The following is a 15,538-nucleotide window of genomic DNA, read 5'->3' as shown; positions in this document are numbered from 1 at the left end:
TCCCGCCAAGAATGGAGGACGGATGTGGGCGCCAGGACCGGCAGCGTGGGGTAGGGACTGTCCAGGGATGGACAAAAGCCACGGGAGTGATTCAATCTGCAACCCTCGGCATCCTTTGAACAACAGGGCAAGGAAGGTCAAGGTTCTTTCCCAACGTGGGGCTTCTTCCCCAACGTGGGGCTTCTTCATGGCATCTGTATGATGATGCCAAGTCAGCACGGGCTGTCTCCTACCACAGCACCATCATGGGGTGGCGAGTTCCCTTTTGGGGGCAAAAGACCCCACTGCGGTAGAGAGAGGAATGGCTCCCCAAAGATTTCCACATCCTAACCCTCTGAACCTGGGCCTATGTCTCTTCACACGGACAAGGGAATTTGCAGGTGTGATTAAAGTAAACATTTTAAGATGGGGGATTATCCCGGGTTATCCATGTGGGTCCTTGAAAGGGAGGCATGAGGGTCAGAGGCAGAGTGATGCAGCATGAGAGAGACTTGGCAGGCCATTGCTGGCTTTGAGATGGAAGGGGACCATTATCCAAGAAATGTGGGCAGCCTGCAGAAACTGGCAGAGACAAAAAAAAAGGGGATTCTTCCTACAGCCTCCATGTGCCAGTCAGGGATCTCCCGAGAAACAGAACCCAACAGGAGACATAGAGATAGCAATATATATCAGTATATACATCAATAATCAATATATTGACATATATACACACACACATTTATAAGCAATACATATAATAAATGGATACTATAAATATATACTCTATATAGGATTTATTACAGGAATGGGTTCATGTGATTATGGAAGCCGGGAAGTGTGCACGATGGAGACCCAGCAGAGCCAGGGGTTTAAGAGCCTGAGTCCAGAGGCCCCGAGAATCCATAGGCTGATGGGGTAAGTCCCGAGGTGAGTCCAAAAGCCTGAGAACCAGGAGCTCTGAAGTGTGAAGGCAGGGGGATGGGCCAGTGACAGAAGAGAGAGCAGACCCGCCCTTCCTCCACCCTTCCTGTCTCTTCAGGCCCTCAGGGGATTGCTTCTTGACCTTCGCAGGGGTGAGGGCCTCTTCCTGGCTGAGTCACATCCTAGTCTCTGTCAGAAACACCTTCCCAGGCCCAGCAGCCAGACCTAACATTTCACCAGCCACCCCGGCCTCCCTTGCTCCAGCCAAGTTGACACAAAATGGACGACCACGCTCCAGAAGGAAGGCAACCCAGCCAACACTTTTATTTTCAGTGCCGTGGGACCCAGTTCAGACTTTCGAATCTTTGGGGAGTGGATTCGCGTAATTTAAAGCCACTGAGTTTGAGGTGATTTGTGATAGTAGCTCTAGGGCGCGGACACGTGGACCGTGGGAAGCATTCCTCACACGTGTGATCTGCAGCTGCTCAGCGTGCAGGGCAGGGGCTTGACCCAAGTTCTCCCCGTTCAGGGGTGCATAGTGCTGGGCACATCAGCTCCTGCCATCGAGATGCAGATGAGAACAGGCCCCAAATGTCATCAATGAGATAGTATGTTGGAGGACATTCATTGGGCAAAATTAAGCATAGTTACCACTTTCTCCATAAATATTTGCAGAATGCAAGTATGAATCCCAGGAAACGCTTACACGTACCAAATCTGTGTCACATAACAACTCCGAAGGACAAGAGTCCCCCGACACGTGCGTGGTGACTGAAGCTCAGGGAGTTAGATGAGCCGCTCGGGTTAAGAGAGCAGCTAAGACAGCTGCTGGGCATGCCCATGCCAAGCAATGGTCTTTCCACCATGAAAACTGTGTCCTACCCCCTTGCTCATGGACAATGCACAGTGTCTACTTTGTTACTGCATCAGAGTTGTCATTCCTGAATCTGTAAAATAAGTGTAATCGTGGTGCCTCCCTCCCAGGACCGGTGAGGCGTTGTTGCTGAGACGTTGTATGGAAGACACTTAGACTTGTCCCATGCAGGGAAGGCGCCCGCTGCATCTCGATGCTCCTCTCTGTCGGTTCCCTGGGCCAGAGATCACGACACATCGGCTTCTTTCTTTCCCACTGACCCAGACTGGTACACAGCAGGATTCCATATGCATTAAAACAAACAAACAAACAAACAAAAACCACATACCATTATAATGAATTCCAATGTCTATCCTCCAGTTAGAATTAATACAGAAGAGACGAGAATGGAACAGAACAATGGAGGCAGTACAGAGAGTGAAGGTTGAGGAGGTCTAGAAACCTTCCTAGAGAATGGGAGCTCCTTCCTAGAAAAGCCACCTCCACAGGGACATATGGGCGCCCAGGGAGACGTGGGCTTCTCCCTGAGGCGTCCGGATGATATTGTGAAGATGAGGTGTTTGAACATGAATGACGGCATTAGGTTGGATCTGACGATGTCGATCTTAAAGCATTGAAGCATGCTGTCACTAACAGCTCAGGTTGGAAGGAGGTCTGTGCTTTACCTAGAGTGATGGGGTCTCTGGGGCTTTGAGATGACATGATGGTTCGACACATCACCAACAGGGTAGTCTCATTGTTTAATGTGCAGGAAAGAAGAAGCTGAAAGTAGGAGAAAACACAAGGAAAGGAGAGTTGGCAGAAGTTCGTTAATTCCAAGGCTGGCAACCTGAAATTTGCGAGCATTAAGATGTGGGTCATAAAGAAGGTTCCTTCTCCCTTGTTAAAAATTGATCAGTAGATGAATTGTGAACAGAGATGGCTGTGGAAGGTATATGTTGACATCTGCAGGAGAACAAATTGCTTTCGAGGTTATTGTGGTCACCAACAGCCCGACCACAAGAGAACAAATAGGAATTCTATTTTGAGTTCCTCTCCTTAGCTGCTAGTTTCCTGACATATTTCCTCAAAAAGTATAAAATAACATATATGTACCAGCATTTTCAGATCTGCAGCTCTCACTAATTAACACTGATCTTCTAATGGAGTGAGCTATACTGAGTGCATGCGTTTCCTCAGAAGATTCTGTAGGGTTGTGTAGACGCGCCCGGGAGCGAGAGTCTGAGGAGTGTGATGGCAGCACGAGCATATGATGGAGGCAGAGGTGAATATCTGCTTCTACACAACGGCAGGGAGGAGAACCAGGGGAAGGGAGGAACGTGTGAGGGTTGCCAGCGTGGTCTCGGGGGTCAGGCAGAGCGGATGGGGGTCTTGGCCGCATTGCTGAATCCAAGTGTGACCTGGTCATGCATCCTAACCCCAGTCATGGATTAAGTTCTGGAGAAGAAGACACTGAGATGGAGTTTGGTGTGTAGTGGAACAATTACAGAGTGTGTCCTTAGGATCCATCCTGTGTGGGGCAGGGGAGGAGAGGGAAAGGGGCGGGAGGAGGGGGAAGGGGAGGAGGGCAGAGGAGGAGAGGGACAGGGAGTTATGCTTGATGGGGTCCTAATCAGCAGCCCCCGCCGATGGCCAGGGAGCTAAAGCCCCCGTTACAGTGCCCTTCATGGAGCTAGATGGCCGGGCCTTTACACGTCTGCATCCATCAGTCATCAGACTGCAGTGTGTGGGGGAGGGGTTGGACCTCGGGCAAGGAAGCCCCCTGCCTCCGAGGCGGTCCCTGAAGGGCTCCTGGCCAAAGTTCCCTGCCCAGCAGCCCATTTTCTGTCGGAGAGGGTGGTCTGGAGGGCTCACCCCATGCCCAGCCAGCCTGGTTTAGCTCCCATTTCTCATCTGATGCTATTTCTGCCTCTCTGGGGTCTTGTGGGGTCAAATGGGAGACTAGACAAAGTGCTGGGCCCAGCAGCTGCTGCAGACAGAATGTCCGGCATCTGGAGATGGGGCTTTTGGGAGGTCATGAAGGTAGAGCCCCCACAAATGGGATCAGCGCCCTTGTAAGAAGAGGCCAGAGACCTCAGTCTTTGTCTTTCTACCATTTGAGGATAAAAGGAGAATTCAACTGCCCGTAGCCTGCCCATGCTGGGGCCCTGAGCTCAGACCTCCAGCCTCCAGAACTGTGAGAATAAATGTCTGTTGTTTATTTATTTTTGAATCTTTTATTTACTTATCTGAGAGTGAGAGAGAGCGCATGAATGAGGTGAGGGGCAGAGGGAGAAGCAGACTCCCCGCTGAGTAGGGAGCCCGACGTGGCACTCGATCCCAGGACCCTGAGATCACGACCCAAGCTGAAGGCACACACTTAACCGACTGAGCCACCCAGGCGTCCCATAAAGGTCTGTCTTGTAGGCATTGAGATGGTTTTGAATGGCTTCCTGATTCGCAGATTGTTCTGGTCCTGCAAGAATGGTGAGCGCGTGTCTGATGCTCAGGCAGGTGCCGTGACCTTCCCTGATGCTGTTCCTAATAGACTGGAGACCGAGACCCATCCATCCTCTGGCGGTCACACTCAGGTCGTGAGCAGCCCCAGCACCCCGAGGGACCAGCCCCACCAGCTGGAGCTCGGTGCATGCGGCTTGGCTGCGTGGGCGACACAGCAGTCTGTGATTATCTAGAGATTCAGGTGTTTCCAGCTGCAACGTAGGAGCAGAAGTGTTTCGGTTTTGGTGGGTGCTTTTTACCCTGGTTGCACCAGCATTAGAAGCACATACATAATTTAAAAACTATATATTTTCAATTATTGTGAGTTTCCCAAACAAGAGACTTTTTTGTGTGTGAATGTTAAGTGCAACCAGGTGGTCATTAAAATCTTGCTTGTGTTGACATTTCCTTCAGCTCTGAAATGGAGTTAAATTTTCTTAGTAAATGAGACCTCTTGGGGAATAGTGTTTTTTTTTTTTTTTAAAAAGATTTAAGCAGTTTTCCGGCGAAGAAAAAAGAAAGAATGGGGTGGGGTGGGGGGGAGAGATAAAGGTTTCCATTTTACTACTTTTTTGGAATCAAAGTCACAGCCAATATCCCACTGAGATGAAAATTGTTCTAGGCTGGAAGAGCAGGGCTGAGAATGTGTGTTTCTGTGAAATGTATTGACATTATGATCTTACTAACGCATGCTAATATCCAGCCAACATGGACTACATAACCAAAAGCATTGGGCAATGTTATCCAAAATATCAGATATATATTCTGATATGATCTCACTATTACAAAATTAATTCAGATCCTTGTAGGATGTTTTGAAATGCCTTCCAGAAATAACAAAACTGACAGGCTGATAAATCACATTTCAGTGGCACCTTAGTGAAAAGTCAGAAGAAATCAGTTTGATCTCCTTAGATGCATAGTTCAAGTCTCAGACTCCTTCCAGCTCTCTGATGTACGTCTGTAAAAATATCACATAACAATCAGTGAGGCTGAGGCATGTCAGGCCTTATATTCCCCTGATTAGAATAATTGATTTCTCGTTAAACTCCTATACATACAGGTTTGATTTCTTTTGAGTCAAATTTCAACCCCCGCACCTGACTTTCCAAAACTCTTCTTAAAAAGTCTGTAGAGCTGAGCAGGTTTCATTTGTTTTCAACGTAGGAAGCTGAGAAACACCTTCAACATTAAGAATGATACCCAAGGGCCCTTGATGACGGCTCCTGATTATGTTGTCGGGGTGGCTGGCCTGGCGTGCCTGACCTTCGGGCTGTTTCTGGGTTCAGGTGAGGAAAGGGGCCATCGAAGAGCCTCTCCTGCCGGGGGCTCTGTCTCCGCGGAAACTGATGGCCAGACACACCTGCACGCTTGCGGTGTTGTGACAAACATCCACATCTGCCCAGATGGCAGAGTCCCTTGTTGTCCAGGTGTTTTGGCAATTAAAGAATTAAAGCTACCTAGCTTTCTCCAACCACCTTTTCTGTTCTCACGATATCCCGTGTAGTGTTCTTGGCTCCATTCTAGATGTCTCTGGTGCATTCTCCTGCATCACAGCTGAGGCGGCTCTGGAGCCAGGCTGTCTGGGCTGGAATTTCAGGACCATGTCTTACCAACTGTGGGATGCGGGAGGGATCATGGAAGCTTCCAGTCCTTTCCTTTCTTCTCCTGCAACGTGCAGTTATCAACAGAAAGAACCTAGTGGGTTTTTATCAAAATGACAAGAACTAATAGCTACACATGGCTCAGAACGGTGCCCGGCACACGGCCTGACCTCGGGGTGTGACCACTATTTATGGTTGCTGTCATCGGTGGAGTATAAGGCTTTCATTTGTGGTTTTAGTTGATTCCTTTGAAGATTCCGCAACTCTCTACAGGTTGGCGGTCCAGTGACATGAGAAATGTTTTTCATCTCAACTTTTATAAAATGATGATATTTAATCACATTTTGGCTCTTTGTCCCAAGAATCACACCGGACTATGTTTTAATCCTCAGGCTTTGATACAAAGTTCCGTATCTGTATGGAGGGAGATCATTCTAGCAATAAATGCTCCTTATTTTCCAATTACACTGAGGGGCATCAGACACCAGTTTAAGGGCTGAAGACAGAGGCACCATGACGAATGGGAGCTTTGAAATATGGATTTGGACTTGAGTTAAGAGTTGGGCTTTTGCACGTATAACTGTGTGGATGTCTAATAACATCTTCTGAAGAAGCTTCTAATTTGCTCTATGTGTTCCTTAAATCTCCCAGCACAATGCTGAGCAGAATTGTACATTCATAAACGTGTCTCCTCTGTTCGTTGGTCCCAGTGGTGTTGGCGGGCCTCCTCCAGGGGCTGCGTGTCCCCAGATGTGGCGAAGCGTGAAGCAGGACAGAGGGTGTGGGTAGAAGAGATGTTGCTCGGTCAGAGAGGGGGCAGGGTAGAGAGGCCCATGGCAGGGGTGGCGAGACAGGTAGAAAAGGTGGTTAGGAGACACTGAGCCAAAGCATTTGAGCTGAAATCTAATGATGGAGTGGGGACCTTCAGCTACAGATCTGGGGAGTGAGGCCCAGGCCAGGGGGCGCTGCAAGTGGCAGGGGGGCCGGCATGGCTGTGCATTGTATGTGTGTGTAAGACCACGGAAGATGGGCCGTAGGACCCGTTCCCTGCCCTCCCTCTCCTCCTGTCCCATAGGTGAGGCCAGCTCCATGCTGTGGCCTGAGGTCTTGGCTTCGGGCCCACCGCCCACTCCAGCCTCCTGGCACCTCCCCGGCCCCCTTGGAGGTCCCAGGACACACACACCCACACACACGCTAACTCAGTACATGCCCTGCTTCCTAAATTCTCACTTAATGATTATATCAACGTTGATTTTCAGGGCACTTGGGTGGCTCAGTCGGTTAAGTGTCTGCCTTCGACTCAGGTCATGATCCCGGGGGTCCTGAGATCGAGCCCCACATCGGGCTCCCTGCTCGGTGGGGAATCTGCTTCTCCCTCTCCCTCTGCTCCACCCCTCTCATTCTCAATCTCTCTCTCTCTCTCTCTCTCTCTCAAATAGAGAAATAAAATCTTTTTTTTAAAGATTTTATTTATTTATTTGACAGAGAGAGACACAGCGAGAGAGGGAACACAAGCAGGGGGAGTGCGGGAGACAGAAGCAGGCCTCCCGCAGAGCAGGGAGCCTGATGCGGGGCTCGATCCCAGGACCCTGAGATCATGACCTGAGCCAAAGGCAGATGCCTAACGACTGAGCCACCCAGGCGTCCCGAGAAATAAAATCTTTAAAAAAATAAAAAATAGGTTTTCTAATGAAGTAAACTTAGCTACATTTCTACAATATTTATACATCTGACATGTTTCTTTTTTACTGCATTAACTAAAACATGACTGGGAAAAGGTGATATGGTAATATTGACTTACGGGCCCAGTGTTTTCCTGGCATGAATCACTTGGACTCTGTCTCATAGGTAGGCATCATTCCAGATGACGTTTAGAGATAGTTGTTGTTGACACATTAAAGAAGTTTACTTTTACTGCTGTTGTTCTGAAACAGCATCAGGAATGGGCATCTCCTGCCATTGTCTGTCATCGGGCCCTTCTTGGCACCTGTCATGATGACAACCCGGCTCTTCTCCGGCTATTAACAGCATGTGGTTCTCATAGATACCTTGTTGCTATGATCTCATTTCTAGAATGTAGTCTTTGGGTCAGTGTGTATTTTAGACATTTTAATGCTTAACAGAACCAACAGATAACTTATGAATACATTTTGCATCTTCATTCATTGAGAGCTAAATTTTCCTCATTTTGCTCTACCCTTATCTTGTTTTGGTTTCAGGGTTATTCTAACCTTGTAAAATTAACCAGGAATATGTTCATCTGTTTTAGACTCTCAAGAACAAAGAAATCATCTGCTTCTTGAAGGTTTGTTAATACGTGCTTGAAAATCCCCCCAGGCTCGGCGAAAGCTTTAGCAATCAGGAATGGTGTAACATTCAGATCTTGTGGCTGAGAGATACCTGTGGATTCTGGAATCTGTTTGTTTTCTTTGTTTGCAAATGGTGTCTGGTTCTGTCCGTCATGGGGAACGTGGTCCTGGACCCACCCCAGCAGTGGATTGCTTACCGCCTGTCTCAGCCCCAGCTGCTATGATAAAATGCTATAGGAAGAGTGGCTTAAACAACAGATGATTATTTTGCACAGTACTCGAGGCTGGAAGTTTGAGATCCAGGTGCCGGCAGACTCAGTCCTGGATGAGGGCCTGCTTCCCGGTAAGTCCTCACGTGGCCCAGGGAGGAAGCTCTGGTGTCTCTAGGTCTTCTTATGAGGACACTAATCCCATCATGGGGCCTCTACCCTCATGATCTCATCTGCCCCTAATCACCTCTCAAACACCCCACCTCTTGATCCCAACCCACTGGGGTTAGAGCTTCAACACGGGAACTTGGGGGACCCAGGCCCGTGGCTCATGACAGCACCTGCCGTGACACATCGTCCGAGGACACAGTGACCGATGAGACCCAGGTCTGCCACTGGTCTGTTGGGAAATTAACTTCCAAGGGAGAGAAGCATGCATGCGAGAGCAGGAAATATGCCGTCACCTCGTTTGGGGCCATGGGGACGGATTTTGTAGGCAGCCCTGAGCCCCAAGAAGAGAACTGGGTGGGGGAGCTGTGGCTCCTTTGCAGGAATGCTGATTCCTGGCTGTTCTGGGGCTGAGTATGAATGTCCTGTTGTTTCTGTTCAACCCCCGTCCCTCCCGCGAACCCTGATCACCCAGCTCTGTGTGGTCTCCTGGTGCAAATGCCCCTGAGGACGGGGAGAGGCCTTTTCTAAATTACACGAGGCTCCAGGGCCAGCTGAGCGGTTGGTTGCTATGGACTTGGATGTATTCAACACAGGGCTGCCGGAAGGTCCCCTGGGGACCTGCGCCGACAGCCTCTTCACCTTGGAAATGGCAGTCCAGAGACACAAGAAGCCTCACTGAGGCTGGGCCAGCTGGAGGCAGAGCAGGGCCTCGAACCCTGCCCAGGCCTGAAGCTCCACCCTTTCCCCTGGGAATTTCCGGGGCATGAATTCAAATCACTCTCTTTTCTTTTGCTTGTTTTCATTTTGTTGTGTTTTGCACTGAAGGACTTTGTAACTTTAGAAATTAAACCAACACATTTGGAAAACCACAGAGTATTTTTTTCCCCAACGATTTTCCCAGTGTATGTGTTTACTAATATTTTTTATTAGTAAACTTTTTATTAGTAAACTTCCTGACCTCTCAGCTGCTTTACCTAGCGCGGGGACAGTAACCGGAACGCTTCCCCTCAAGCTGGCGCTCTTTTCTCCTTTGCTTCTCGGAGGCTCACACAGACACTCCCCCGTGTTTCTCCATTCTTGCCGCCATTCCCCCCATAATAACTGACAGGAAGAGGGAATTAATCCCCTAAGAAGAGCACGCGTTTAAATTTCTTTAGCTACACAATTAATACATGTAAGCCTTCTCATTATGAAGTGCTGCACACTGCAGGGGTGTGCTGAGGGAAGCCTTAAAACCTCTTTGAACATGATGTTCTCCTCCTTGGGTGATCTTTAACCTGGAAGAGACAGTCTTGTCTGTCTTCAAGGAGTGTAGCCACGAGACAGGCACACAGACATATACTTGTCTTTTTTACGTGTGTCAAGAATTAAGATGATGTCTTCCTTTGGTCCGTTAACAATACTTGGTACTGTAAGGATCAGTGATTCTCATCCCGGGAGTATTTTGCTCCCCACCGCCCACACAACAGGGCACATTTGGGGATGTCTGGGGACATTTTCAGCCATCACAATGCTGGGGCGATGCTGTTGGTATGTTGGAGGTCAGGGATGCGGCTCAACGTCCCCCAGGGCCCAGGACGGCCCCACGACAGAGCATCATCCAGCCCCCAGAGGCAGGTGCTGGGCCGAGAAGCTCATGGTGGTGCCCCGGGGTGTGGATGCTAATTAGCCAGGCTCCGACGGATATTCTGGTGCCTTCTAAATGTTCCCTAGAAGCACTGCTGTGGGGAGCATCCAGGAACACCTTTCTTGGAGATGTGAGAGGCAAAGTATTGAGGCCAGATCGGCTCCTTCCTAAACGGCTGGCCCGCCCCACTGTCCCGTGCTCCATCTTGTACCTTCTGTTCCTTGGAACTTCTTCCCGCTTCTTGTTGATCTAGAACATTCCTAGTCTTCTTCAAGCCTTCCTTCCTTCCAGGACTCGCTCTCTCAGGCCCTCCTGAGACCCAGACCCAGCACCTGTTCTTTTTTGTGCAGTGTGGTCGCTGCAGGCTCTGTGAGACAAAGGTCCGTGTCAGGCTGCCCTCGCATCACACCCGATCCCCCCTGCCACAGCACACCGGCGGCCACGGCGTCAGGTGCTCAGAGAATGTCTGTTGGATGGATAAACCTGTGTCAGCATCTAGCTGAAAGAGTACGCTTGTTTAACTATGTCCCTGTCACCTCCTGTAGACCGTGCCTTCCTTAAGAACAGGGGCTGTATCAGGGCTCATATCCTCACGTCTGGCATGGTATTTGACACCCCTCGGCACGAATAGAGGAATGAGTGTGCCGGCTAGCAATGAATGAAAGATCTGTGCTCCTCCAAGATACTTGTCCTCATCTCCAGCCTTACTCCTCATTTCACACCCAGCCTCTGGATCGTTCGGACCCTTGGCGCTTCTTCCCTCTGTGTTCTAACTGCCGTGCCATGATTGCACACACCCCATGCTCACCTCGTGGCCTTTGCATTTGCCTGGATCGCTGCCCCCATCCCTCTGCGTGCTCATTATTTCAGCCTCAGCCCCCATGCCCTTCTTCTGCTAGACCGTCCCTGACCTGCCTGTGTGATATGCCATCCGCACGCCTCACCCCCAGGCGCCCTCTCCTTTCTAAAGCTTAACTGACTCAGAGAATGTGCCCCTCGAGTGGCTCCTTGTCAGTCTTAATCAAACTCCCAAAAGGCAGAGCCTCCCTGGTCATTTTTGCTAGCTCCTCATTTTTAGAACATCACCTGGCACCCACTGGGTGCTCATAAATATTTATGGGCTGAATGCATGTCTTACTGCCATGCAATGAATTATGTGAGTCTAGGTCATCTGACTGATTCATCCTATCTTTGCGTTACCGAAAGGGCCTGCTGAAACCTTCACATCAGAAGACTCTCAATAAGTATTTGCTGTTTGAATGAATGGCAGGAATAGATGGGTTTGTTCAGGTTGTATTCGATTCATAGTAGTTGCTCAGTGCAGAAATGGTAGGGTCTGGGCAAAACAGTTTGATATTATACTTTCAGTGTTTCCCTAAATTCAATTATATGTTATTCTCTTCCATGATTTTCCATAGCTGCCTACCACGAGCACTATCATTTCTGTAACATATTGTTTAAAATAACTCAATTTTAAATCTAAATCAATTTATTTAGTAATAAAACTTTTACTATTATGGTAAATAGAAAACCGGTTTCATTTGTTATAAATAGAATGTAACCTTTCAAACGAAGTGTAATAAAATAAAATACTTATTAAATCTTAGCTACATAATGAAGGCTCCGAGCGGGCGCCTGTGCTCTTTCTTTTTGTTGTTGAAGGAGATCAGGTGATGAATCTCGGGGTTTGCACGAGGCTGCCGTTGGGGGAAGTCAGGCGAGGTGTACAGGAGGTCTCTCTGTATCATTTCTCACAACTGCCCGTGAATCTGTAACTACCTCTATACAACGTTAAACTTGAAAAAAGAGATTAGTGAGGGTTAGGAAGATGTTTCCAAGCAGTACATTTTCAAGTGTGCAGGGGCTTTGCAAAGACCTGGAGGGGGACCACTTCCTCTGCAACCTGCTCCACGCCCTTCCTGTGCACCATGTAGGGGCATTTTGGCCAATGGCAGGTGGGCATGGCCCACAGCTTGGGAAGCACTGGTGCAGGAGGACTTGCAGGTGCTGATGGACGGCGGTCCGTGTCAAGTGTTTGCAGGGGCTCGGACCCAGACCCTCTGTCATCCTGTCCAACAGCCCACCCCAGGCGCGGCGCACGCGCACCCAGACTCTGGCAAGCCCGCTGGTCCCCGAAACCCTCACTGCTGCTCGGGGGGGGGGGGGCGGGTATGAGGCGGTACATCTGCTTGGGAAGTCTGGTTTGCACTTTCTTACATGAAACACATCTTATGCTTGGCCTCAGCATTTCCGCTCCTAGATACCCACTCATGAAACATGAAAATACATACCCATACAAAGACCAGTATGTCAATATGCCAATATTTACAGTTTTACCTGTGATAGTCAAAACTATTAAAAAAAGAGGTCTAACAACAGGTGTTAGATGAACAAACTGTGGTGCATTCATCCACTGGTGAAATAAGGAACCACTGATCCCCCAAGGACACGCATGGAGACCAGAAACACCAGGTTAGCGGAGGAAGCAGGATGCATAAAAGCACATTCTGTATGATCCCAATCCTATAGTGTTCCCAAACAGGGAACGCTAATCCAGGTGGTAAGAGCAGATCGGTGCTTGCCTAGGTTGGGTGGGGCAGCTGCCCACCGCGGGGGCGGGGGGTGGGGGGCGGGCACGAGGGAATATTCCTGAAGGACTGCCTTCTCTTTATCCTGACCAGAACGGTGATTTCACTGGTACATACACTTGTCAAACTCATTAAACTGCATTCTTAAGATCCATGCATTTTATTTTATACACGGATATTTCAATATTTGAGGCCATGCTCCAGCCTCAAACTCTGTGATGGATTCTCATCACACTCAACATGCAATCCCCCAGGCCCCCCAGGCCCTGGGACCAGCCCCTTGGAGCTCGCCTCCCATCCCAATGCACCCCCTCCCCCTCAGGCCTCCTCAACATAGAGGTCTTTTCAGCAGAAGGTCCTTCCCTCGACACCCAGACTTTGCCATCCCTTTGCCTGATTTAAATGTTGTACCCAGAACCCACAACCATCTGGGGTTCCCCTGTCTTTGTAAGTTTTGTCTGGGGCTCCTCGTCTGGTTCATCCCCATAACCTCCATGTCCCAACACCTGCGCATCTAGAGTGCCCTCCATACGTCATTGTTGAATCAATCGGCGAGATGACTCAGGATATAGTCTTAGCCAGAACTAGACTTTCCTGCCTCCAGATGATGGAGAGGCCCCATCCAGGATCAGGAGGAGAAAGATGGACAGGGAGTCAGAAAGGAGAGATTGGGGTTTCCCAGGGTGGGAAGCCCCGGGAGCTGACCCTAGGCTGAGGACGACAGCAATCACAGAGCCATTTTAGGGATAAAATGCAGAGGACAGTATACCAGCTTTAGGTGGGACCTAGGAAACTGGTATGACCCCAGAGGGTCCCCCATCTACCTGGGTGACCTCAACATGGCCATGGACACTGTCGAAGCCGGCATGCTCCAGGCAGCCCCTTGGATGCTAGACCATTTCCCTGGATTTCTGAAGGTATCACACTCCCGAGTGGACTCCACACGGGGGTCTCAACAGGCCATGATGTCCCTGAGAGGGAAGGGAGCAGAGCCTCGGAGCTCAGTGGATGGGTCCATGTGAGATGCAGACCGGACACATGTCGGGGAGAATGGGGACCCTGAGCCAGCCAACATTTACTCTCCACCTCTTGCAGAAATGGGAGACTGACCAGGAAATTGAGTTTGTTTAAAGGTAAGTCAAGGTCTTTCTTGTACATCTGAGTTTTGTGGGCTGGAATTCAACTTGAAGCTTGCTTATTTGATTAAACCTGACGAGAAGAAGAAAGACCAAGGAGCCCACCTGGGAAAGCTCTTGAATCATGAAAGGGAGGGCCAGTCACACTCATCCATTAATTCATAGGGTCACTCTTCATTCATTCATAGGGTCATTTTTCATTCATTCATCAACCGTTCAGTGTGCACCCAGCATTCTCAAGACTCCGGGATCCTTTCTGGGGTTACACAGATGAACAAAAACCAGGCAAGGGAGGGGTCACTGGAAAATCCTGGACACCAGCAGGCCCTGTCTCCTGACTGAACACCAGACAATGTCAGTCACCCCTTTCTTCCAGGTGCTGCAAAATACATGATTGATAAAAACAAAGTTCTTTCCTAAACAGCTCCTAAAATGAGTCAGCTCAGTTTAAATTGTTCTCTTGGGATAAAAGGTATTTCTGAGAGTGTCGACATGCTTTGGAGGGAATGCTTGTCAAAGAGAGGGCCATGTGTGAGAAAGAGAGCGGCTCAGGCCTTCGGGGTGACGGGTAGACGCGGCATCTGCAGGAGGTGAGGCGGGGAGAGTGTGCCCGCGCCCCATCCAGGCCTCCTTTGCTTTGCTTCGGAGCCCCTCGTGTCTAGTGCCAAGCCCACAGGCCAGGCGCTGTGAAGGACACCGAGATGCATGACGTAAGACGTCGGTGTGCAAACAGCTGACTGAACAGCAACACCTGTGGCCAGCCGTGGCTCACCGGCGACCCAGCGACTAGCGAGCACTTGATCTCTAAGTCCCGCCAGAGTGGAAGATGGCGCAGTTGTGGTCCTGGCCCATGTGCTGTGTCAGACCCCTAGCGTTGCAGGTGCAGGGAGGGGCCTGGACCGCACACATCAGCCCAGCCCCCACGCAGCGGGGTTGTCCCCAGATGGCGCTGGCCTGGCTGCACGGCATGGGGCTGGATTCCCTGGTTTCCTGGCAAACGCTACGCCCTATCTAGGCTCCTACGATGAGTTCCTTTCTACGTAAACCAGCTCCGTTGGATTCCGTTGCTACTAATAAGAACTCTGTCTGATGGAGTTGCCTAAACCAGAGATGTGGCTTCTCTTGAAAACCTTTGAAATCTTTAGAAGCAGCGAGCACCTGAGCCCCATGAAGGTAGCCTCACTGAGAGGAGCCTAGGGCTGGCCCATCAGCCCCCATATCACCTGGCCCAGTTCATTCATTTCCTTACTTGTCTGCTTTCCATCAGACAGGCTTGCCTCTGACCTAAAACTGCTCTGACACCCAGGACCTTCCTCGCAGTGGTCACCAGCTACTCTGCGCATCTCACCACCTCTATCTCTGCCTTGTTCATCTCTCCCCAGGACTCTCTGAATGATATGATAAAGTAGTAAAAAAAAAAAAAAAAAACAAGTAAATTTTTCCTTATGTTTCAAATACATAAAAGCAAGTGAGGAAATTAAATAGGGTAAAAGGAAGATTGATTAGAAATTTCAAACCAGAGAGAAATAGATCTTTTCTCCTGATGGGAAATGCCATCTTCTGGTTGTGGGCTATTAATATGCCATCCGTACGCTAAACAATATCATGCTAGCAGAAATTAATCTATCAGCTTTCTACGTGG

This window comes from Zalophus californianus, chromosome 8 (genome assembly GCF_009762305.2).
Source record: "Zalophus californianus isolate mZalCal1 chromosome 8, mZalCal1.pri.v2, whole genome shotgun sequence".
NCBI lineage: Eukaryota > Metazoa > Chordata > Mammalia > Carnivora > Otariidae > Zalophus > Zalophus californianus.
This window is presented reverse-complemented; position numbering follows the sequence as displayed.